The sequence below is a fragment of the Drosophila eugracilis genome, unplaced genomic scaffold (assembly GCF_018153835.1).
Source record: "Drosophila eugracilis isolate 14026-0451.02 unplaced genomic scaffold, ASM1815383v1 contig_2167, whole genome shotgun sequence".
Classification (NCBI taxonomy): Eukaryota; Metazoa; Arthropoda; class Insecta; order Diptera; family Drosophilidae; genus Drosophila; species Drosophila eugracilis.
This window is the reverse complement of record NW_024573052.1, coordinates 2561459-2584781: the sequence shown is the minus strand read 5'-3', so window position 1 is coordinate 2584781 and position 23323 is coordinate 2561459. Positions and strand designations below refer to the sequence as shown.

Genomic DNA, 23323 nt, shown 5'->3' with positions numbered 1-23323 from the left:
ATCATCAAAATTTTAAAAAATGCCCAAAAATGAAGTGTTTCAGATTTGAATGCAAATCAATTGGGAATCATAGCAATCAAATTACGAGTCCTACGAGGTATTACATTCCCTATTTGGACCATTTTTGGCTGTGCTATAGCAAAAAAACTGATTTTTTTGTGGGCAAAATCATGAATACGCCTTTTGACAGTATGGATTTCGGATTTGTTGCCGTTTCTTAGCTCTCACTTTGTCAACACAAGGCGCACGGCTAAAACGGTGACTGTTTTATGCAGCTAACAACCAAAACTGTAAACGCCTATACCTACTTCTAGCAGTATTGTTCTGATTTCGTTGGGGCGAGTGATGATTTAATGGCTAAAAGGCTGAAAAAACCTTTTTTATACAGAAGAGATCCCGGTTTGTTGCCGTTTCTTAGCTCTCACTTTGTCAAAACAAGACGCACGGCTAAAACAGTGACTGTTCTATGCAGCCAACAACCAAAACTGTAAACCCCTATACCTGCTTTTACCAGAATTGTTCTGATTTCGTTGGGGCGAGTGATGATTTAATGGCTAAAATGTCAAAAACCCTATTCGTGACAGAAATTTGCAATATTATTTTGGGGTTTTTTACTCTATCTCGGTCAAAACAAGACGCACAGCCAAAAGAACGACTGTTTTGTGCTGCTAACATCCAACATTTACCACCCCTATCACTCGTTTTTCAATTTTGGGAAAATCAATTTTGGCCCAAATTTCGCATTTTCGATAAGGGGTACCATCATCAAAATTTTCAAAAATGGGCCAAAATTGAAGTTTCCCAGATTTGAATGCAAATCAATTGGGAATCATAGCCATCAAATTACGAGTCCTTCGAGGTATTACATTCCCCATTTGGACCACTTTTGGCTGTGCTATAGCAAAAAAACGGATTTTTTTGTGGCCAAAATCATGAATACGCCTTTTGACAGTATGGATTTCGGATTGGTTGCCGTTTCTTAGCTCTCACTTTGTCAACACAAGGCGCACGGCTAAAACAGTGACTGTTTTATGCAGCTAACAACCAAAACTGTAAACCCCTATACCTACTTTTACCAGTATTGTTCTGATTTCGTTGGGGCGAGTGATGATTAAACGGCTAAAAGGCTGAAAAAACCTTTTTTATACAGAAGAGATCCCGGTTTGTTGCCGTTTCTTAGCTCTTACTTTGTCAAAACACGGCGCACGGCTAAAACAGTGACTGTTCTTTGCAGCTAACAACGAAAGCTGTAATCCCCTATACCTACTTTTACCAGTATTGTTCTGATTTCGTTGGGGCGAGTGATGATTTAACGGCTAAAAGGCTGAAAAAACCTTTTTTATACAGAAGAGATCCCGGTTTGTTGCCGTTTCTTAGCTCTTACTTTGTCAAAACACGGCGCACGGCTAAAACAGTGACTGTTCTTTGCAGCTAACAACCAAATTTGTAAACCCCTATACCTACTTTTACCAGAATTGTTCGGATTTTGTTGGAGCGAGTGCTGATTTAATGGCTAAAATGTCAAAAACCCTGTTCTTGATAGAAATTTGCAATATTATTTTGGGGTTTTTTACTCTATCTCGGTCAAAACAAGACGCACAGCCAAAAGAACGACTGTTTTGTGCTGCTAACGACCAACATTTACCATCCCTATCACTCGTTTTTTGATTTTGGGAAAATCAATTTTGGCCCAAATTTTGCATTTTCGATAAGGGGTACCATCATCAAAATTTTAAAAAATGCCCAAAAATGAAGTTTTCCAGATTTGAATGCAAATCAATTGGGAATCATAGCAACCAAGTTACGAGTCCTACGAGGTATTACATTCCCCATTTGGACCATTTTTGGCTGTGCTATAGCAAAAAAACTGATTTTTTGAGGGCAAAATCATGAATACGCCTTTTGACAGTATGGATTTCGGATTTGTTGCCGTTTCTTAGCTCTCACTTTGTCAACACAAGGCGCACGGCTAAAACGGTGACTGTTTTATGCAGCTAACAACCAATACTGTAAACCCCTATACCTACTTTTACCAGTATTGTTCTGATTTCGTTGGGGCGAGTGCTGATTTAATGGCTAAAATGTCAAAAACCCTGTTCTTGATAGAAATTTGCAATATTATTTTGGGGTTTTTTACTCTATCTCGGTCAAAACAAGACGCACAGCCAAAACAACGACTGTTTTGTGCTGCTAACGTCCAACATTTACCATCCCTATCACTCGTTTTTTGATTTTGGGAAAATCAATTTTGGCCCAAATTTTGCATTTTCGATAAGGGGTACCATCATCAAAATTTTAAAAAATGCCCAAAAATGAAGTTTTCCAGATTTGAATGCAAATCAATTGGGAATCATAGCAATCAAATTACGAGTCCTACGAGGTATTACATTCCCTATTTGGACCATTTTTGGCTGTGCTATAGCAAAAAAACTGATTTTTTTGTGGGCAAAATCATGAATACGCCTTTTGACAGTATGGATTTCGGATTTGTTGCCGTTTCTTAGCTCTCACTTTGTCAACACAAGGCGCACGGCTAAAACGGTGACTGTTTTATGCAGCTAACAACCAAAACTGTAAACGCCTATACCTACTTCTAGCAGTATTGTTCTGATTTCGTTGGGGCGAGTGATGATTTAATGGCTAAAAGGCTGAAAAAACCTTTTTTATACAGAAGAGATCCCGGTTTGTTGCCGTTTCTTAGCTCTCACTTTGTCAACACAAGGCGCACGGCTAAAACAGTGACTGTTCTATGCAGCCAACAACCAAAACTGTAAACCCCTATACCTACTTTTACCAGTATTGTTCTGATTTCGTTGGGGCGAGTGATGATTTAATGGCTAAAATGTCAAAAACCCTATTCGTGACAGAAATTTGCAATATTATTTTGGGGTTTTTTACTCTATCTCGGTCAAAACAAGACGCACAGCCAAAAGAACGACTGTTTTGTGCTGCTAACGACCAATACTTACCATCCCTATCACTCGTTTTTCGATTTTGGGAAAATCAATTTTGGCCCAAATTTCGCATTTTCGATAAGGGGTACCATCATCAAAATTTTAAAAAATGCCCAAAAATGAAGTTTCCCAGATTTGAATGCAAATCAATTGGGAATCATAGCCATCATATTACGAGTCCTTCGAGGTATTACATTCCCCATTTGGACCACTTTTGGCTGTGCTATAGCAAAAAAACTGATTTTTTTGTGGCCAAAATCTTGAATACGCCTTTTGACAGTATGGATTTCGGATTTGTTGCCGTTTCTTAGCTCTCACTTTGTCAACACAAGGCGTACGTCTAAAACGGTGACTGTTTTATGCAGCTAACAACCAAAACTGTAAACGCCTATACCTACTTCTAGCAGTATTGTTCTGATTTCGTTGGGGCGAGTGATGATTTAATGGCTAAAAGGCTGAAAAAACCTTTTTTATACAGAAGAGATCCCGGTTTGTTGCCGTTTCTTAGCTCTCACTTTGTCAACACAAGGCGCACGGCTAAAACAGTGACTGTTTTATGCAGCTAACAACCAAAACTGTAAACCCCTATACCTACTTCTAGCAGTATTGTTCTGATTTCGTTGGGGCGAGTGATGATTTAATGGCTAAAAGGCTGAAAAAACCTTTTTTATACAGAAGAGATCCCGGTTTGTTGCCGTTTCTTAGCTCTCACTTTGTCAAAACAAGACGCACGGCTAAAACAGTGACTGTTCTATGCAGCCAACAACCAAAACTGTAAACCCCTATACCTTCTTTTACCAGTATTGTTCTGATTTCGTTGGGGCTAGTGATGATTTAATGGCTAAAATGTCAAAAACCCTATTCGTGAAAGAAATTTGCAATATTATTTTGGGGTTTTTTACTCTATCTCGGTCAAAACAAGACGCACAGCGAAAAGAACGACTGTTTTGTGCTGCTAACGACCAATACTTACCATCCCTATCACTCGTTTTTCGATTTTGGGAAAATCAATTTTGGCCCAAATTTCGCATTTTCGATAAGGGGTACCATCATCAAAATTTTAAAAAATGCCCAAAAATTAAGTTTTCCAGATTTGAATGCAAATCATTTGGGAATCATAGCAATCAAATTACGAGTCCTACGAGGTATTACATTCCCCATTTGGACCATTTTTGGCTGTGCTATAGCAAAAAAACTGATTTTTTTGTGGCCAAAATCATGAATACGCCTTTTGACAGTATGGATTTCGGATTTGTTGCCGTTTCTTAGCTCTCACTTTGTCAACACAAGGCGCACGGCTAAAACGGTGACTGTTTTATGCAGCTAACAACCAATACTGTAAACCCCTATACCTACTTCCAGCAGTATTGTTCTGATTTCGTTGGGGCGAGTGATGATTTAATGGCTAAAAGGCTGAAGAAACCTTTTTTATACAGAAGAGATCCCGGTTTGTTGCCGTTTCTTAGCTCTCACTTTGTCAAAACAAGTCGCACGGCTAAAACAGTGACTGTTCTATGCAGCCAACAACCAAAACTGTAAGCCCCTATACCTACTTTTACCAGTATTGTTCTGATTTCGTTGGGGCGAGTGATGATTTAATGGCTAAAATGTCAAAAACCCCATTCTTGAAAGAAATTTGCAATATTATTTGGGGTTTTTTACTTTATCTCGGTCAAAACAGGACGCACAGCCAAAAGAACGACTGTTTTGTGATGCTAACGACCAACACTTACCACCCCTATCACTCGTTTTTCGATTTTGGGAAAATCAATTTTGGCCCAAATTTTGCATTTTCGATAAGGGGTACCATCGTCAAAATTTTCAAAAATGCCCAAAAATTAAGTTTTCCAGATTTTAATGCAAATCAATTGGGAATCACAGCAATCAAATTATGAGTCCTACGAGGTGTTACATTCCCCATTTGGACCATTTTTGGCTGTGCTATAGCAAAAAAACTGATTTTTTGTGGCCAAAATCTTGAATACGCCTTTTGACAGTATAGATTTCGGATTTGTTGCCGTTTCTTAGCTCTCACTTTGTCAACACAAGGCGTACGTCTAAAACGGTGACTGTTTTATGCAGCTAACAACCAAAACTGTAAACGCCTATACCTACTTCTAGCAGTATTGTTCTGATTTCGTTGGGGCGAGTGATGATTTAATGGCTAAAAGGCTGAAAAAACCTTTTTTATACAGAAGAGATCCCGGTTTGTTGCCGTTTCTTAGCTCTCACTTTGTCAAAACAAGACGCACGGCTAAAACAGTGACTGTTCTATGCAGCCAACAACCAAAACTGTAAACCCCTATACCTGCTTTTACCAGAATTGTTCGGATTTTGTTGGAGCGAGTGCTGATTTAATGGCTAAAATGTCAAAAACCCTATTCGTGGCAGAAATTTGCAATATTATTTTGGGGTTTTTACTCTATCTCGGTCAAAACAAGACGCACGCCAAAAGAACGACTGTTTTGTGCTGCTAACGACCAATACTTACCATCCCTATCACTCGTTTTTCGATTTTGGGAAAATCAATTTTGGCCCAAATTTCGCATTTTCGATAAGGGGTACCATCATCAAAATTTTAAAAAATGCCCAAAAATGAAGTTTTCCAGATTTGAATGCAAATCATTTGGGAATCATAGCAATCAAATTACGAGTCCTACGGGTATTACATTCCCCATTTGGACCATTTTTGGCTGTGTTATAGCCAAAAAACTGATTTTTTGTGGCCAAAATCTTGAATACGCCTTTTGACAGTATAGATTTCGGATTGGTTGCCGTTTCTTAGCTCTCACTTTGTCAACACAAGGCGCACGGCTAAAACGGTGACTGTTTTATGCAGCTAACAACCAATACTATAAACCCCTATACCTACTTCCAGCAGTATTGTTCTGATTTCGTTGGGGCGAGTGATGATTTAATGGCTAAAAGGCTGAAAAAACCTTTTTTATACAGAAGGGATCCCGGTTTGTTGCCGTTTCTTAGCTCTCACTTTGTCAAAACAAGTCGCACGGCTAAAACAGTGACTGTTTTATGCAGCCAACAACCAAAACTGTAAACCCCTATACCTACTTTTACCAGTATTGTTCTGATTTCGTTGGGGCGAGTGATGATTTAATGGCTAAAATGTCAAAAACCCCATTCTTGAAAGAAATTTGCAATATTATTTGGGGTTTTTTACTTTATCTCGGTCAAAACAGGACGCACAGCCAAAAGAACGACTGTTTTGTGCTGCTAACGACCAACACTTACCACCCCTATCACTCGTTTTTCGATTTTGGGAAAATCAATTTTGGCCCAAATTTTGCATTTTCGATAAGGGGTACCATCGTCAAAATTTTCAAAAATGCCCAAAAATTAAGTTTTCCAGATTTTAATGCAAATCAATTGGGAATCACAGCAATCAAATTATGAGTCCTACGAGGTGTTACATTCCCCATTTGGACCATTTTTGGCTGTGCTATAGCAAAAAAACTGATTTTTTGTGGCCAAAATCTTGAATACGCCCTTTGACAGTATAGATTTCGGATTGGTTGCCGTTTCTTAGCTCTCACTTTGTCAACACAAGGCGCACGGCTAAAACGGTGACTGTTTTATGCAGCTAACAACCAATACTATAAACCCCTATACCTACTTCTAGCAGTATTGTTCTGATTTCGTTGGGGTGAGTGATGATTTAATGGCTAAAATGTCAAAAACCCCATTCTTGAAAGAAATTTGCAATATTATTTGGGGTTTTTTGCTCTATCTCGGTCAAAACAAGACGCACAGCCAAAAGAACGACTGTTTTGTGCTGCTAACGACCAACACTTACCACCCCTATCACTCGTTTTTCGATTTTGGGAAAATCAATTTTGGCCCAAATTTTGCATTTTCGATAAGGGGTACCATCGTCAAAATTTTCAAAAATGCCCAAAAATTAAGTTTTCCAGATTTTAATGCAAATCAATTGGGAATCACAGCAATCAAATTATGAGTCCTACGAGGTGTTACATTCCCCATTTGGACCATTTTTGGCTGTGCTATAGCAAAAAAACTGATTTTTTGTGGCCAAAATCTTGAATACGCCCTTTGACAGTATAGATTTCGGATTGGTTGCCGTTTCTTAGCTCTCACTTTGTCAACACAAGGCGCACGGCTAAAACGGTGACTGTTTTATGCAGCTAACAACCAATACTATAAACCCCCATACCTACTTCTAGCAGTATTGTTCTGATTTCGTTGGGGTGAGTGATGATTTAATGGCTAAAATGTCAAAAACCCCATTCTTGAAAGAAATTTGCAATATTATTTGGGGTTTTTTGCTCTATCTCGGTCAAAACAAGACGCACAGCCAAAAGAACGACTGTTTTGTGCTGCTAACGACCAACACTTACCACCCCTATCACTCGTTTTTCGATTTTGGGAAAATCAATTTTGGCCCAAATTTTGCATTTTCGATAAGGGGTACCATCATCAAAATTTTCAAAAATGCCCAAAAATTAAGTTTTCCAGATTTTAATGCAAATCAATTGGGAATCATATCAATCAAATTACGAGCCCTACGAGGTATTACATTCCCCATTTGGACCATTTTTGGCTGTGCTATAGCAAAAAAACTGATTTTTTTGTGGCCAAAATCATGAATACGCCTTTTGACAGTATAGATTTCGGATTTGTTGCCGTTTCTTAGCTCTCACTTTGTCAACACAAGGCGCACGGCTAAAACGGTGACTGTTTCCTGCAGCTAACAACCAATACTGTAAACCCCTATACTTACCTCTAGCAGTATTGTTCTGATTTCGTTGGGGCGAGTGATGATTTAATGGCTAAAATGTCAAAAACCCCATTCTTGAAAGAAATTTGCAATATTATTTGGGGTTTTTTGCTCTATCTCGGTCAAAACAAGACGCACAGCCAAAAGAACGACTGTTTTGTGCTGCTAACGACCAACACTTACCACCCCTATCACTCGTTTTTCGATTTTGGGAAAATCAATTTTGGCCCAAATTTCGCATTTTCGATAAGGGGTACCATCATCAAAATTTTCAAAAATGCCCAAAAATTAAGTTTTGCAGATTTTAATGCAAATCAATTGGGAATCATAGCAATCAAATTACGAGTCCTACGAGGTATTGCATTCCCCATTTGGACCATTTTTGGCTGTGCTATAGCAAAAAAACTGATTTTTTGTGACCAAAATCTTGAATACGTACAGTATAGATTTCGGATTTGTTGCCGTTTACAACTGTTTTGTGCAGCTTTTGAATAAAACTTTTTATTAGATTAGCATTTTCACGAATAATTGGCCAAACTTGACAATTTTGTAACTAATTCAATTTAAAATGTTTTTTAGGCGACCAAGTCGATGTGGATGGTGATGTCTAGGACTTTGAGCGGAGCTCTTATGCGAACCGTTATAACCAATGGAATCAGCTAAAAGGACCCCGCTTTCTCATCAAGGAAGGACCTTTGTTACGCAGATCGATAGATTTATGTTTGTAAAATAATGTATACTAAAATGTGAAAACTTCAATAATATTAAAATAATATAATCCGGACTTTTTATTGTATTAAGATTAAAAGAAATTAAATAAAATTAAAAGAAAAATCGAATATATATGCAATGTTTTATTGAAGAAATTGGGGATTGTAGAATAGTTTTACGCATTTCATTAATATTAACGAAAAAGGTTTGCATACTTTTAGGCATTTCACTAATACAAGAGAAAAATATTAGCATACTTTTAGGCATTCCGCTAAAACAAGAGAAAAAATTATACATACTTTTAGGCATTCCAAAAAGTGTCGGCAAAACTTCACAAATGAGTTGTTTAAAAATTCGTCAAAACTTTTGGCCAGTTATCAAAATTCGTCAAAAAATTCTATTACTAATTTCGTCAAAAGTTTTGACGAAAACTAGTTAAATGATTTTTTGACGAATTTTCGTCAAAATGTAAAAGTGGACAAAAGTTTTGACGAAAATATTATTAGGTAAGTTTGCCCAATTCCGGCAGAATTTGCAATTGGTCAAATTTTTTGCCGAAATCATGCATCATATTTTCATTGCACATTGGTCAAAACTTTTGACGAAATTAGTAATAGAAATTTTTGACGAATTTTGATAACTGGCCAAAAGTTTTGACGAATTTTTAAACGTCTCATTTGTGAAGTTTTGCCGACACGTTTTGGAATGCCTAAAAGTATGCTATAATTTTTTCTCTTGTTTTAGCGGAATGCCTAAAAGTATGCTAATATTTTTCTCTTGTATTAGTGAAATGCCTAAAAGTATGCAAACCTTTTTCGTTAATATTAATGAAATGCGTAAAACTATTCTACAATCCCCAATTTCTTCAATAAAACATTGCATATATATTCGATTTTTCTTTTAATTTTATTTAATTGTTCATTTTATCATACATAAAATAAATTTTCGCCACGAATGCGTATTCCAGTGTCGCTAGACAAATGCCATTCCATTGCTCCATTGCTTCCATTCTCAATTGGATTCATAGCAGTCCTCCACCTCGGAAGGCTAATTAATTATCATAGCCCGCATTGACCTCTTCGCCTGCAAATAAACAAAACAGGTATGGTTTGTTAGTTTTAAAACAACACGAATGTTAGAAGTTTTCAACTGTTTTTCTAAAGCTGATTTCCTGATTTTCTGCTACTGATAGGGGTGGTAAGTGTTGGTCGTTAGCAGCACAAAACAGTCATTCTTTTGGCTGTGAGTCTTGCTTTGACCGAGATAGAGTAAAAAACCCCAAAATAATATTGCAAATTTCTATCAAGAACAGGGTTTTTGACATTTTAGCCATTAAATCAGCACTCGCTCCAACTAAATCCGAACAATTCTGGTAAAAGTAGGTATAGGGGTTTACAGTTTTGGTTGTTGGCTGCATAGAAAATTCACTGTTTTAGCCGTGCGCCTTGTTTTGACAAAGTGAGAGCTAAGAAATGGCAACAAACCGGGATCTCTTCTGTATAAAAAAGGTTTTTTCAGCCTTTTAGCCATTAAATCATCACTCGCCCCAACGAAATCAGAACAATACTGGTAAAAGTAGGTATAGGGGTTTACAGTTTTGGTTGTTAGCTGCATAAAACAGTCACCGTTTTAGCCGTGCGCCTTGTGTTGACAAAGTGAGAGCTAAGAAACGGCAACAAACTGGGATCTCTTCTGTATAAAAAAGGTTTTTTTAGCCTTTTAGCCATTAAATCATCACTCGCCCCAACGAAATCAGAACAATACTGCTAGAAGTAGGTATAGGGGTTTATAGTATTGGTTGTTAGCTGCATAAAACAGTAACCGTATTAGCCGTGCGCCTTGTGTTGACAAAGTGAGAGCTAAGAAACGGCAACCAATCCGAAATCTATACTTTCAAAAGGCGTATTCAAGATTTTTGCCACACTAAATCAGTTTTTTTGCTATAGCACAGCCAAAAGTGGTCCAAATGGGGAATGTAATACCTCGAAGGACTCGTAATTTGATGGCTATGATCCCCAATTGATTTGCATTCAAATCTGGAAAACTTCAATTTTGGCCCATTTTTGAAAATTTTGATGATGGTACCCCTTATCGAAAATGCGAAATTTGGGCCAAAATTGATTTTCCCAAAATCGAAAAACGAGTGATAGGGGTGGTAAGTGTTGGTCGTAAGCAGCACAAAACAGTCGTTCTTTTGGCTGTGCGTCTTGTTTTGACCGAGATAGAGTAAAAAACCCCAAAATAATATTGCAAATTTCTTTCAAGAATGGGGTTTTTGACATTTTAGCCATTAAATCATCACTCGCCCCAACGAAATCAGAACAATACTGCTAGAAGTAGGTATAGGGGTTTATAGTATTGGTTGTTAGCTGCATAAAACAGTCACCGTTTTAGCCGTGCGCCTTGTGTTGACAAAGTGAGAGCTAAGAAACGGCAACAAATCCGAAATCTATACTGTCAAAAGGCGTATTCATGATTTTGCCCACAAAAAAATCAGTTTTTTTGCTATAGCACAGCCAAAAATGGTCCAAATGGGGAATGTAATACCTCGAAGGACTCGTAATTTGATGGCTATGATCCCCAATTGATTTGCATTCAAATCTGGAAAACTTCAATTTTGGCCCATTTTTGAAAATTTTAATGATGGTACCCCTTATCGAAAATGCAAAATTTGGGCCAAAATTGATTTTCCCAAAATCGAAAAACGAGTGATAGGGATGGTAAATGTTGGTCGTTAGCAGCACAAAACAGTCGTTCTTTTGCCTGTGCGTCTTGTTTTGACCGAGATAGAGTAAAAACCCCAAAATAATATTGCAAATTTCTATCAAGAACAGGGTTTTTGACATTTTAGCCATTAAATCAGCACTCGCTCCAACAAAATCCGAACAATTCTGGTAAAAGTAGGTATAGGGGTTTACAGTTTTGGTTGTTAGCTGCATAAAACAGTCACCGTTTTAGCCGTGCGCCTTGTGTTGACAAAGTGAGAGCTAAGAAACGGCAACAAATCCGAAATCTATACTGTCAAAAGGCGTATTCATGATTTTGCCCACAAAAAAATCAGTTTTTTTGCTATAGCACAGCCAAAAATGGTCCAAATGGGGAATGTAATACCTCGAAGGACTCGTAATTTGATGGCTATGATCCCCAATTGATTTGCATTCAAATCTGGAAAACTTCAATTTTGGCCCATTTTTGAAAATTTTGATGATGGTACCCCTTATCGAAAATGCAAAATTTGGGCCAAAATTGATTTTCCCAAAATCGAAAAACGAGTGATAGGGATGGTAAATGTTGGTCGTTAGCAGCACAAAACAGTCGTTCTTTTGGCTGTGCGTGTTGTTTTGACCGAGATATAGTAAAAAAACCCCAAATAATATTGCAAATTTCTTTCAAGAATGGGGTTTTTGACATTTTAGCCATTAAATCATCACTCGCCCCAACGAAATCAGAACAATACTGCTAGAAGTAGGTATAGGGGTTTACAGTTTTGGTTGTTAGCTGCATAAAACAGTCACCGTTTTAGCCGTGCGCCTTGTGTTGACAAAGTGAGAGCTAAGAAACGGCAACAAATCCGAAATCTATACTGTCAAAAGGCGTATTCATGATTTTGCCCACAAAAAAATCAATTTTTTTGCTATAGCACAGCCAAAAATGGTCTAAATGGGGAATGTAATACCTCGTAGGGCTCGTAATTTGATTGCTATGATTCCCAATTAATATGCATTCAAATCTGGAAAACTTAATTTTTGGGCATTTTTGAAAATTTTGATGATGGTACCCCTTATCGAAAATGCAAAATTTGGGCTAAAATTTATATTCCCAAAATCGAAAAACGATGGACAGGGGTGGTAAGTGTTGGTCGTTAGCAGCACAAAACAGTCGTTCTTTTGGCTGTGCGTGTTGTTTTGACCGAGATATAGTAAAAAAACCCCAAATAATATTGCAAATTTCTTTCAAGAATGGGGTTTTTGACATTTTAGCCATTAAATCAGCACTCGCTCCAACGAAATCAGAACCATACTGGTAAAAGTAGGTATAGGGGTTTACAGTTTTGGTTGTTAGCTGCATAAAACAGTCACCGTTTTAGCCGTGCGCCTTGTGTTGACAAAGTGAGAGCTAAGAAACGGCAACAAATCCGAAATCTATACTGTCAAAAGGCGTATTCATGATTTTGCCCACAAAAAAATCAATTTTTTTGCTATAGCACAGCCAAAAATGGTCTAAATGGGGAATGTAATACCTCGTAGGGCTCGTAATTTGATTGCTATGATTCCCAATTAATATGCATTCAAATCTGGAAAACTTAATTTTTGGGCATTTTTGAAAATTTTGATGATGGTACCCCTTATCGAAAATGCAAAATTTGGGCCAAAATTAATTTTCCCAAAATCGAAAAACGAGTGATAGGGGTTGTTAGTATTGGTCGTTAGCATCACAAAACAGTCGTTCTTTTGGCTGTGCGTCTTGTTTTGACCGAGATAGGGCTAAAAACCCGAGCATAGTATTACAAATTTCTTTTAAAAATCGGTTTCCTGATTTTGTAGCCATTTAATGAGCACTCGCCCCAACAAAATCAGAACAATACTGTTCAAATTAGGTATTCAAAAAATATTTATAGAAAGCATCAGTATTTCAAGCCGTAACGAGGTTTGACAAATGGCTTTTACTCTTTTCCTGTGCAGAAAAAAACGTTTGCTTGGTCTTACGCATTTTACGTCGACATACACAACATGATCATTTTACATTGGTTTTACACGGTATATTACTTATGCTTCGGTAGTGTCAAAACGGATTCTATTTTCTGGTAAGAAACCAAGCTGTCGTTAGCACATGCTCGAACCGATAAGTTTTCTTATCGATTATTTCATTTGTATTGAATTCGAAAATATGTTTAAATAATTATAAATTAGGCTTACAATGATGCGTTTTTTTGTAAAATTAATATAAACTAAAAATTATATGAATAATTAAGCTTGTTATTGTAATGGAAATATAAACTGGAACACTGGTTTATTTAAAATGAAGCAATTTTTTAAGCATCTGTTCCTTTATTATTTCAATAATCTTGGACTTGAATTATAGACCACCAACTCTTACGCAATCTTAAATATATAGTATAAGCAAAAGTGTCCGTACAATATCTTTGCCTTTTATCTTAAAACCCTTAGTAACAGTCTATTAAATGTAAAAATGAATAGGTATTGGCAGAGTTTTCATTTATCAATCTTCTGCAGCCAATCTGGTGAACCCCTCCTTCCAACTCTTTTCGGCATGCCAAATCGATGGCAGATATAAGATATACCCGATCATCGATTATGGCAGGCCGAGTCCATTAATAATAAAAACAAGAGGAAACGCTATAGTCGAGTGCCGCGACCATAAGATACCCGTTACTGTTGTACAAAATTTTAAAATATTATTTTGCTAGTGGAAATTCACAAGGCGCCACCTATTTTCAGAGGAAGTATGTTGAGTATGCTTATAGTGACGTCACTGCCCGTGTGAGGCCTTATAACCTTAATTTCTTCATAAATAGCGAAATAATGTTCCGATTTGAAAAATCTTTGGTAAATCGATAGATATTAACAAAAATAAGTTATACAAGGTCAAACGAAGGCATTCATAATAATATTATAGACGCCACAGTTTTCCGCGCTTTGTGGGCGTCAGAGTAGGCGTGGCCGGATGCAACTTCGTAAAAAGTTGCAAAGGCATATCCTAAATACGTGATCCTAAACAAAATTATGTAGCTCTTATAGTTTTTGAGATTTTTGCATTTTTGGTTGTTCAGATTTTGTGGGCGTTAGAGTGGGCGTGGCTTGATCGAAAAAAAAACAATTCGCATTGGGAGCATAATAAAAACCTACATGCTGAATCCGAACTTTCTATCTTTTATAGTTACCGAGATATCAGCTTTTCTAGAAAATCCGAAAACCGTCTTTTGAGCCTTGTGGGCGTATGGGTGGGTGTGGCCGGATAGTAGTACCACTATAAGATGCGCTGCCAATTAAAGATTATAATTTTTGAATTTCAACTTTCTAACTGCAATAGTTCCTGAGATTTCAGCAATTTTAGTTTTTTGCGATTTGTGGGCGTTAGAGTGGGCGTGTCAGGATGCTGTAATAAACTTGCGCTTTCCCGGGACCTCAAGAATCTTCATGCTTAATCTCAACTTTGTATCTGCTATAGTTCCTGAGATCTCAGCGTTCATACGGACGGACGGACGGACGGACGGACGGACGGACGGACGGACGGACGGACGGACGGACGGACGGACGGACAGACGGACATGGCTCAATCGACTTCGCTATTGATCCTGATCAAGAATATATATACTTTATAGGGTCGCAAAAGCTTCCTTCTATCTGTTACATACTTTTCAACGAATCTAGTATACCCTTTTACTCTACGAGTAACGGGTATAATTATGGGGCGTTTACAAGAGGTTGTCATGACAGTCGCTTGACATTTATGCAACTTTATGAGAAGGAGGACAACGGGCTAAGGGGAAATCCACCCCGCTGGCGAAGGCCGAATGACAAGTCTATCAATTTTTCACACACTCCTCAAGAAAATCGCGAAAGGGACGGGGATGGGAGGCATTTTCCGAGTGATTAGAGGACCTCCTCACTCAAGGGTTAACGGCAATGCATGCAAAATGTTGTCGGCTTCATTGCACAATTTTCCCTTCGTTTTGTTCGCTGCATATCGAATGCAATAATTTTTGACAATTTGCGAAATTTAAACGTCATGAATGGCAGTGTCTTAAATTACAATCCTTCCCCCTGCACTCTTTGCTCTTTTTATTTTGCTGGCCAAGATGGCATCTGCCTACCGGAAAAACTGAAGAAAGTTTTGACATTGACTCTTCTAAAAAGATGTCCTTGATTCATAGACTACTCATATGGGTATCTGTTTCAAGTTCGGTCTGCAAAAAGTTGTTTATCTACCATTTCTGGAATTTTGATTGTGATTTTGTGTCCCGTCATCCGCTGACAGCTCAATCGGGACAATGTCCTGTGACGTGAGGTCCTTTCTCGAGTCAAAATCCCCGAAAATATGTAGCGTCATGCTTGGCCAGCCGCAACAACATCCTTGAGATTTACATGACAAGTCGGGAGATGGGACATTTCCTTTTTTTAAGGAAGAATCTGCCGGAATGAGAATGAGGATCGCAGTCGTACAGCTCGACAGATGTCAATCAAACGAAATTAACACATCGTCATTGAAATAGGTCGTTGGTCTGCTTTTCTTTGGTCTCCCATAGCCAAAGCCACTTCTATTCCATCCAGGTCCTTTCCATTTTGGGCTAAGTCGCATTAGGCGACTAATGTTTTGCTTTCAATTTTTGCGATTTTCGCGATTATTGCGGTTGATTGCATTTTACAGGCATTTTCGGTTCTGTTCGGTTATTTTTTTCATCGAACTGCCCCGAGGCCGAAAGGTCTCTAATGGGATTACATAATATCATTAATCAGCCGGGTGAAATCGGAATCGGAATGCCGCGGCTTATGACATGTGCCACCTTCCGCTGGCGAGGGGGTGGATGTACCCAAAAACTGGCATCCCATCCCTTCGATGTCCGGGACACGCGCTGTAATTATGTAATTACCGATATGGAATACGGAGAGCCGATACCGATAGAGATGCCCCGAGACACTGACCATCGCATATCGTACTAATTGCATTAAATTGTCCAACACGAACCGATCAGCCAGATGACGCTCGATTCCGTATCATCCCACACCTCTGCCTGCCGAACCGATGTCCTTTTTATTCTGTTCTGTTTATTGGTATTTGCTTATCGCTTCATGCAACTTGTACTATTTTGATAGGCCTAAAACGAATGCATTTTAATTGGCCATGCGACGTTTTGTCCCACCGCATTATAATTTCTTAATTTCGAGTCCATGCGCTGGGGGTGGCGTTTTGTGTAGGTTTCGCATCGATGTTTACTTAGTTTTATAGAGCTGTTTCCCTTGTTTATTTGCCTTTTAAGCCGGACTTTGTCCGATGGACATTGATCAATCAATAAAAGCATGATATGGACCTACGCCAAGGGTGCTTAATGCAAAAATGGTCTGCTGTTATGTTAGGAGTACTCGGATAAGGCATTTGCTTAGTAAAAAATGTACAGAACTGTACACACCGCTTAACAAAAGTTGTTATATCGAAAAAAGGCCATGAATTACATAAATATGGCTTAAACCTTTTAACCCATCTTTCTTTAAATCAATATCTTGCATTAAAACCGGCCAAGGGTAAACTGAGAATGTCTCATAAGAGGGTTCAAGAAGAACTGCGCATGCTTACCGAGCTATGACCCTGAGAAACGAAGAATTATGGTGACCGCAATCATTTCCACTACAACTACTCCCCCACAGGAGCCAAGGAGTCGAATCGCCCCAGGGAATGTCCAGTCTTCGGGGTCCTGACTGTACAGTAATTGTCGGAAGTGCAACTACTTAGAGGCTGACTTTGGACTCCGCGCTTGAGTGACTCTGTCTTCCTTTCGTACCTACGGATATCTTGAGGTAGTCTTTAAGTTAATTGCAGCATTTAGGAATCCCGTGCGATGTGGCACAGGCGATAAGAAAGGGCTGTGGGGATGGGAAGGTATGAGTCCAGCAGATGTCAGAGGATCTTAACACATTCTGGCAGTTCCTTAAGCGACTTAGTCCCGATTTGCTTTGTGTGCCCGGGTTATGTAAGCCAGCTTACGCTGGTCAAAACTCTAACTCCAATGCCTTGGCAACCCCTAACCCTTTGTGCTCATAATTGAACTGTCTTTGTGTCCTTGCACGGGACTGGGTGTCAAAATATTTCCTCCACTTTGGACCTATGCTAATTCCGGGACAGCAAAACATGGATTTTCATGTCTGTAAAATATGATTGCGCCTAATCCCTTTTGTCAAGGAGATGACAAATAAATATTTCCACGATGTCATGTCAAAATATCATCGAAAGGATTCACCCTGACACGGTCACAGATTTTCATTTTTCATTTCTCGGGTATTTCTGAATTTTTTATGCAAATTTCCCTGGGTTTCCTGGGGGGTAACTGACAACCGAAGACTGTGAGCCTTAAGGCCCTGACGCAAAGTCCATTAAGGTGTTACATGGGCAACAATCTTTGCCGAGTAATTACAGGCTTGTTAGCTATGGTTGCAACAACATTGCTTTCTCCTCCTCTGGGGGTGCGACGTTTTTTCTTTCCCGACATCTTGGGTTACGTGGGAAATGTTTCCATTTTTTATGAATTCCTTTTTTTCTGTCTCGTCCCTCGCAAGGCATCACTTACGAGAATCTGTCTGATCGGGATCGGATCATCGGGATCAGGGGGATTGTCAATCAAGGTGGCAAGCGGATTTCCATATCATCGAACTGCAGGGCTAATTACATGCGAAGGATGCGTCATGAGGGTCCTGACTTTCCCTATTCCCTTGTTCCATGTTATTGCATAATTTATATTTAATAATCTTCGAATGGTCAGTGAAAGGAAACTTGAGATATGCTAAGCTAGTTTTTGAAAGAAAGGTTTTTATTCTTAGACTCGGTAATACGAAGTACTGCCTTTGTTCATTTTAAGCCATTATCTTGATACCAAACCATCTAAAATAGGCCAACAAAAGCTCTAGGCCAAAATGGAAACTCATGCAAAGCGCTTAATGTGACTAAACTGCACTAAATTTTGAGTAATCCAGCTGTATTTCTAAATTAAATGGCCAACAAAGTACACGCTATTCCACCTAGCAAAGATCAGCTTAGAAAAGATTTATATACCAGAAAGTCCCAGGAATTGACAACCGATACCGAATAAGATTGGTCCGCAAAACTAAAACGTTGATGCGGTACTTTTGAGTCCTGCCCTGAATCGATTTAGATTGAGGGAAAGCCTTTCAAGAGCTCCTCCTGGCAGTCGGCTCCAGGTAAAAGGATAATAGGCGATAAGTCCGGTAGCCACGAAGGACGATGGACGCAGCTGCAATCCTTAGTGGACCCTCCAACCACCGAGCCACTCGGCGCACCACAGTAGAGCCGGCCAAGACAGTTGCTCTAATTTAGAGACGTTTTGGGTAATTTTTGCGCAAGGAATCGGAAAGGAAATTGAAATTGAAATTGGCTCATCTCGATCCTTTGTTGAGGTCCGGCTGCCGGACATTCGGCACTTTCACGCTCCTTAGTCCGGGGCTCTGAGCCCCGAGTCCTCCCAGCGTGTGGAACGTGACAAGGACGAGTCCGAGGACCAGGATGATATTAAACAAAGCCGAAGGCCAATAAATCTGCTACGCATCGGCAGCGCATCAAAAAATTGACAGCCCGCCTTTGTTTTCGTCGAGAGCTCGTGAGGCGAACAAAGAACGCGCCAATTCGAACTGGACCGTTCGGCATCGGAGCAAGACAGTGCAGCCCAGATCGTGAGGATCCTAGCCCCCCGCTGTATCGTAAAACTTGAGGCGCCAATTGCGGTTTCTATGCAAATCGGGCGCCGCCAGACCGGCATCAACCAAAGGATTCGAGAACAGCGGGCGGGAGGAGCCAGTACTTGTATCGGTTTAGGAGTTATAAATTAGTCAAAACAGGACAACAAGAACAGAAAAACGACTGGTTTGTGAAGCTTACAAGCAAAACTAACCGTCAATTTCATTTTTAGGCTGACATACTAAAGTCTCGAATTTTTTATAAGGGGTAACCATCAGCTTTTTTATGGGAAAAATTACAAAAATTTGACTTTTTAAACATACAGAATACAGTTCGACTAGGAATTCGAAGACAAACTCAGCGAGATATTACATTCCATATTCCGATCATTACTGACTAAGCTATGGACATAACACTATCCTCTTGAGGAGAAAAATGGGAGTAAGCTATTTCTGCATTTTCGATAAGGGGTAACATCATAATTTTTTGTGAAAATGGCAAACATTTTGGATTCTCAACTTTGATTGGAGATCTACTAGGACTTAAGAAACAAACTAATCGAGATAAGTTGAACCATTTTTGGTAGTGCTACCAGAAAAACATAAATAGTGTTTCTGTAAAAAAAATCAAATTTAAAACTCCTTCACTGTTTTTTCGTCGTGACTTGGCTGTGGACCTTTGATTATACTGTTTCGGTGTACATTTTTAAGATACTCTTTTAATCTTAATTCTGACTACCCGAGGAATAAGTTGAATAAAGTCTTTTGTGAATAAATGTGGGCATTTATTTGACTAATACCCTATAGGTCAAGCAGTGGTCAACGCTGGTCAGCGTCTCTGCCTACTGATCCGCCCATTTTTTATGTACGGCCCAACATCTTTATTTGCCACACTCGGATTTTCTTTCTTTATATCGGACAGGAGATGTCCCCTATCTCTTTTTTAAGTGGCCTGTTGAAGCGTAGAATGCCTCCCCATTTCGCAGGACACACCCAGCAATTAGGTAAAAGGATGGGCCCGATCCGCACTTTCTTTTTCTCGAGTGTGCAGAAACTGTCGCACATAAATTTTAATTAACTTTGTTTTTAATTGTTGCAAATTTATGTTCGAGGGGCTGGGAGATCTACTTCTTGGGTTTGCTCCTGCGAGTCCTTGCTGATTCTCGCTGTGGGCAAATGACAAACGAACAAACCGAAAAGGGATCGGCATTCGGATCCTTTTTTTCGGATCCTTGCAATATGTGCTCTAAATTATTTGCAATAATTTCAGCCCCGGCCCTCTGATTTTTTTTGCCCACTTCGCATCCTTTCCTTCAGCGTCCCTTTGTTGTAATTTACTTTTTGCTTCTTGGATGCTGCAGATATCTCCCGTTGCGTATCTGTATCTGTGTATCGGGATCTTCGCTGAATCGGTATCTGTCTCTCTGCGTCTGCGACTGCGACTGCGTTTGTATCTGTGTTTGTATCTGCTCTTCATTATGGCATCCATTGTCTTGCACGATGTCTGCCTCAGACGCATCCTTTGGGTGTCCTTCGTGTGTTCCAGTTTGCTCTGCCTCTCCTTTATTTTTTCAGGGTCACAAATCGAGTCTGAGAGCATCCCCCCACCCCACATGGCCAGGATTCGTTTGCGAAATTGTCTCGTATTTGACAGTTGACAGTTGGTCGACTTTTGAGTTGGAAAGTTATGAGCATAAACATGATATTTGCCAGGGGCCCGTTATTGCTGTTGCTATTGCAATTGCCTATGGCTATTGCCATTGCCATTGCCATTGCAGCAGCTCCTTGCCATTTATCCTTTATATTCTGCCAGTCATTTTATTCCCCTGCTGCCCTGCTCTCAACCTAACCGAAAAGTATCAGCGTAAAAAGTTATGAAATCAATTAATCATTTCAGTTCATTTATGATTTAATGGTTTCACTTTTTTGTGGGTTCCGCTCAAAGTCAAAGTCGTAAAAATCCCCACAGCCTTTTCTTTTTTTTTCTTTTTTGCAAAATGCGTTAATGAAGTCGCGAACTGGCACTTTCCCTACTTCTATTACCATTTCTATTTGAATTTCCCCCTTTGGCAAACACTTTCCCCTTCATTATGCAAAACGCAAACAAAGCCGCGCGACAAACATTTGATACACTTCTGAGCATTTTCGAATACGCGTACCATTCTAGGCGGCGGCGCGCAGCAAATCAAATATCGATAAATTTCGCAAACAATGCGATCGCGGGCGCATTAATCACAGGCAGCAACAATAAAGCAGCCCTATCTATGAGGTCCTGCGAAAGTGCTCGATCTGCATGTTAGCACACATACTCGTGTATGCAAAGGCGGTCCAAGGGGAGGGAAGTAGGGACGAGCCGATCAGAGAGGATCGAATAGCTACATCAGAAATGTCAAAGGGCTTAAGGCATACTCAAAAGTCTAACTAAATCTATTTGGTTAGCTCAGCCTTTTTAGTATTGCAGATTTACTCTGCGACCTGCACTTTCTTTTGCAGAACCCTTTAACCCTTTAAAAACTAGCTAGAAAAAAGAGTAAGCGCGCATCTCTGGCAGGATTTGCAAAGTTTATGCGCGAAAGTGGCGGGCCTTTAGCCACAGGCCATCGAGCATGCAAATCCCTTCGGTTCTTTCCTACTCCGCTTCAGTAGCCCGGGACCTCGGAATCTCAGGAGACCCTGAAAGAGTGAGAGTGAAAGTCAAGTGCCTCTTGGCGACGCGCTCTCCCTTAAACAAGCGTGCGAGCGAGCGAGAGGGCAACGGGGGCAGGGGGCGGGGGAAAGGGACGGATGATCCAGTCGGGGCGGAGTGGTAAAAAAATGCATGGGCAATTTGCATATAGCATGTACAGCGATCGGGACTGGATCGTGACTTCGGGCAGCCCTTGAGAGGCAGGGTCCTTGGGCTCGTTAATTAAGCGTAAAATCGTCGCACACGAAATGCTGAAAATTCAAATTGAATTTGAGTGGTTTTCGTGTAGTTCTTTATCCATTTGTTTTTTCTTGTTCTTTTCCTTTTTTCTTTGCTGTCCTTTAAAAACCGCAGAAAATTCGAGGATTATGGTAATTTTGTTCAGAAAATTACAAGCGAAGACAAATCGGGATACGCCTTGTTTGTCAGGATGCTCGTTAAATCATATTAATCAACATGCCGATGATATCCCTTCTTTGCTTTGAAAACTCTCTCAAAATCCCATTTAATCCTTTTGTGCGGCTATTCAAACAGCGATAACTCAGCGCCACAAAAAGGATTCGACGCAAGCAGGACATAACGAGGGCAAATCGTAAGAAAACTAGGTAAAAAGTAAGCAAAAGGAAAGGATTTCGCAAAAGAAAAACGCAGGAACAGAGTTGAAAAGTTGAGAAATTGAGAAATTCGCCATTCGGTGGATGGAACGAGGCAATCAATTAACTACCCGGCACCCTTTCTCTCCCAATCGACAGGACAAAGGCCGATCGAAAGATAGTCACAAAGAAAACCTACAAAACCAAACAACTTTCACCGCAAAAAAAAACGAAAGGATAACGTGCGAAACATACGATCCCCGTTAGCGGAGATCTTTGAGCGATCGAAAGATCGCAAATAAAGAGATTAGTAGGGGACCAGAGCCCATTGAGGGAAAGTAACATATATATTCGAAACGAGATCAGATCACCAGATAGCGCCCAGCAGCCTTGGTCACGGACACTTTGAGTGATCCAAGTCCAGAAAATGACGAGCTCGGATCACTTGAGCCTCACTTAGGATCGCTGGTCGGTCATCACTTGAAGATCACTCAGGGATCTCGATGATCACTTCATCTACAGCTGGCCAAGAGCCACATATGTGGGCAGTTTTCTTTGATCTTGTCATCAGATTATTGGTTCCATATTTCATATTCATATTCATATTCCTTGGCTGCGGCTATGTTGTAAGGACAGACGATGCTCTTAACTTAACTTTACATAGGAAGTGGTGTGACTCCATCAATCTTCAAAAATATATAATAACTGATATATATATCATATAATAATCAATTAGTAGCAGTATTTTGACTAAATAACAGCCAACGAGGAACCTTTTAGAAACTTGATAATTTGATAATGAACATACTTACTTCACCTGAACTTTCCCCCTGCTGGGTGAACAACTGACGCTTTGCCCAGGACTTTTCCCAGAGTATGTAACGTTTTTCTAATGCTTCATTCCGGAAGTGGCGAACATTTTCAATTAAAGCCGCCCAAGAATATAAATTGCATTTGCGGCCGCTAAAGAGCCGCAATTAATACTGATACCAAACAACGACAAGTGGCTAAAATGACGAGGAGCTGTCGGCCAGGAAGTTGCACTGGGCAGGGCTAATTAGCCTGGCCAACCTGGGCTTCCTTCTTTCCTTCTTTTTTTCAGTTTTTCAGTTTTCCAGCCTGTTGCTGTTCTAAACGTCCATTCAAATGAGGGGGAGAAAAGGAAGCGGACTTCCTTGAGGGGAATGAAAGCAAGTTTAATAACC

At 39.6% G+C, this 23323-nt stretch overlaps 1 protein-coding gene and 1 long non-coding RNA gene across 3 annotated transcripts in view; one reads left to right on the top strand and one right to left on the bottom strand.

Annotated features, from left to right (window-relative positions):
* Positions 1–8491, top strand: part of LOC108105534 (40S ribosomal protein S12, mitochondrial) — a 36566-nt gene extending 28075 nt beyond the window's left edge. The window contains exon 4 of the mRNA XM_041818475.1: positions 8287–8491. The gene's annotated coding sequence lies outside the window, so the exon portion shown is untranslated. The remainder of the gene's footprint in view (positions 1–8286) is intronic.
* An 814-nt stretch (positions 8492–9305) lies between these two features.
* The window catches only part of LOC108103301, a 30312-nt gene continuing 16294 nt past the window's right edge, over positions 9306–23323 (bottom strand). For both annotated transcript variants that reach the window (XR_001772215.2, XR_001772214.2), the window contains one exon: positions 9306–9501. This is a non-coding gene — a long non-coding RNA (uncharacterized LOC108103301). The remainder of the gene's footprint in view (positions 9502–23323) is intronic.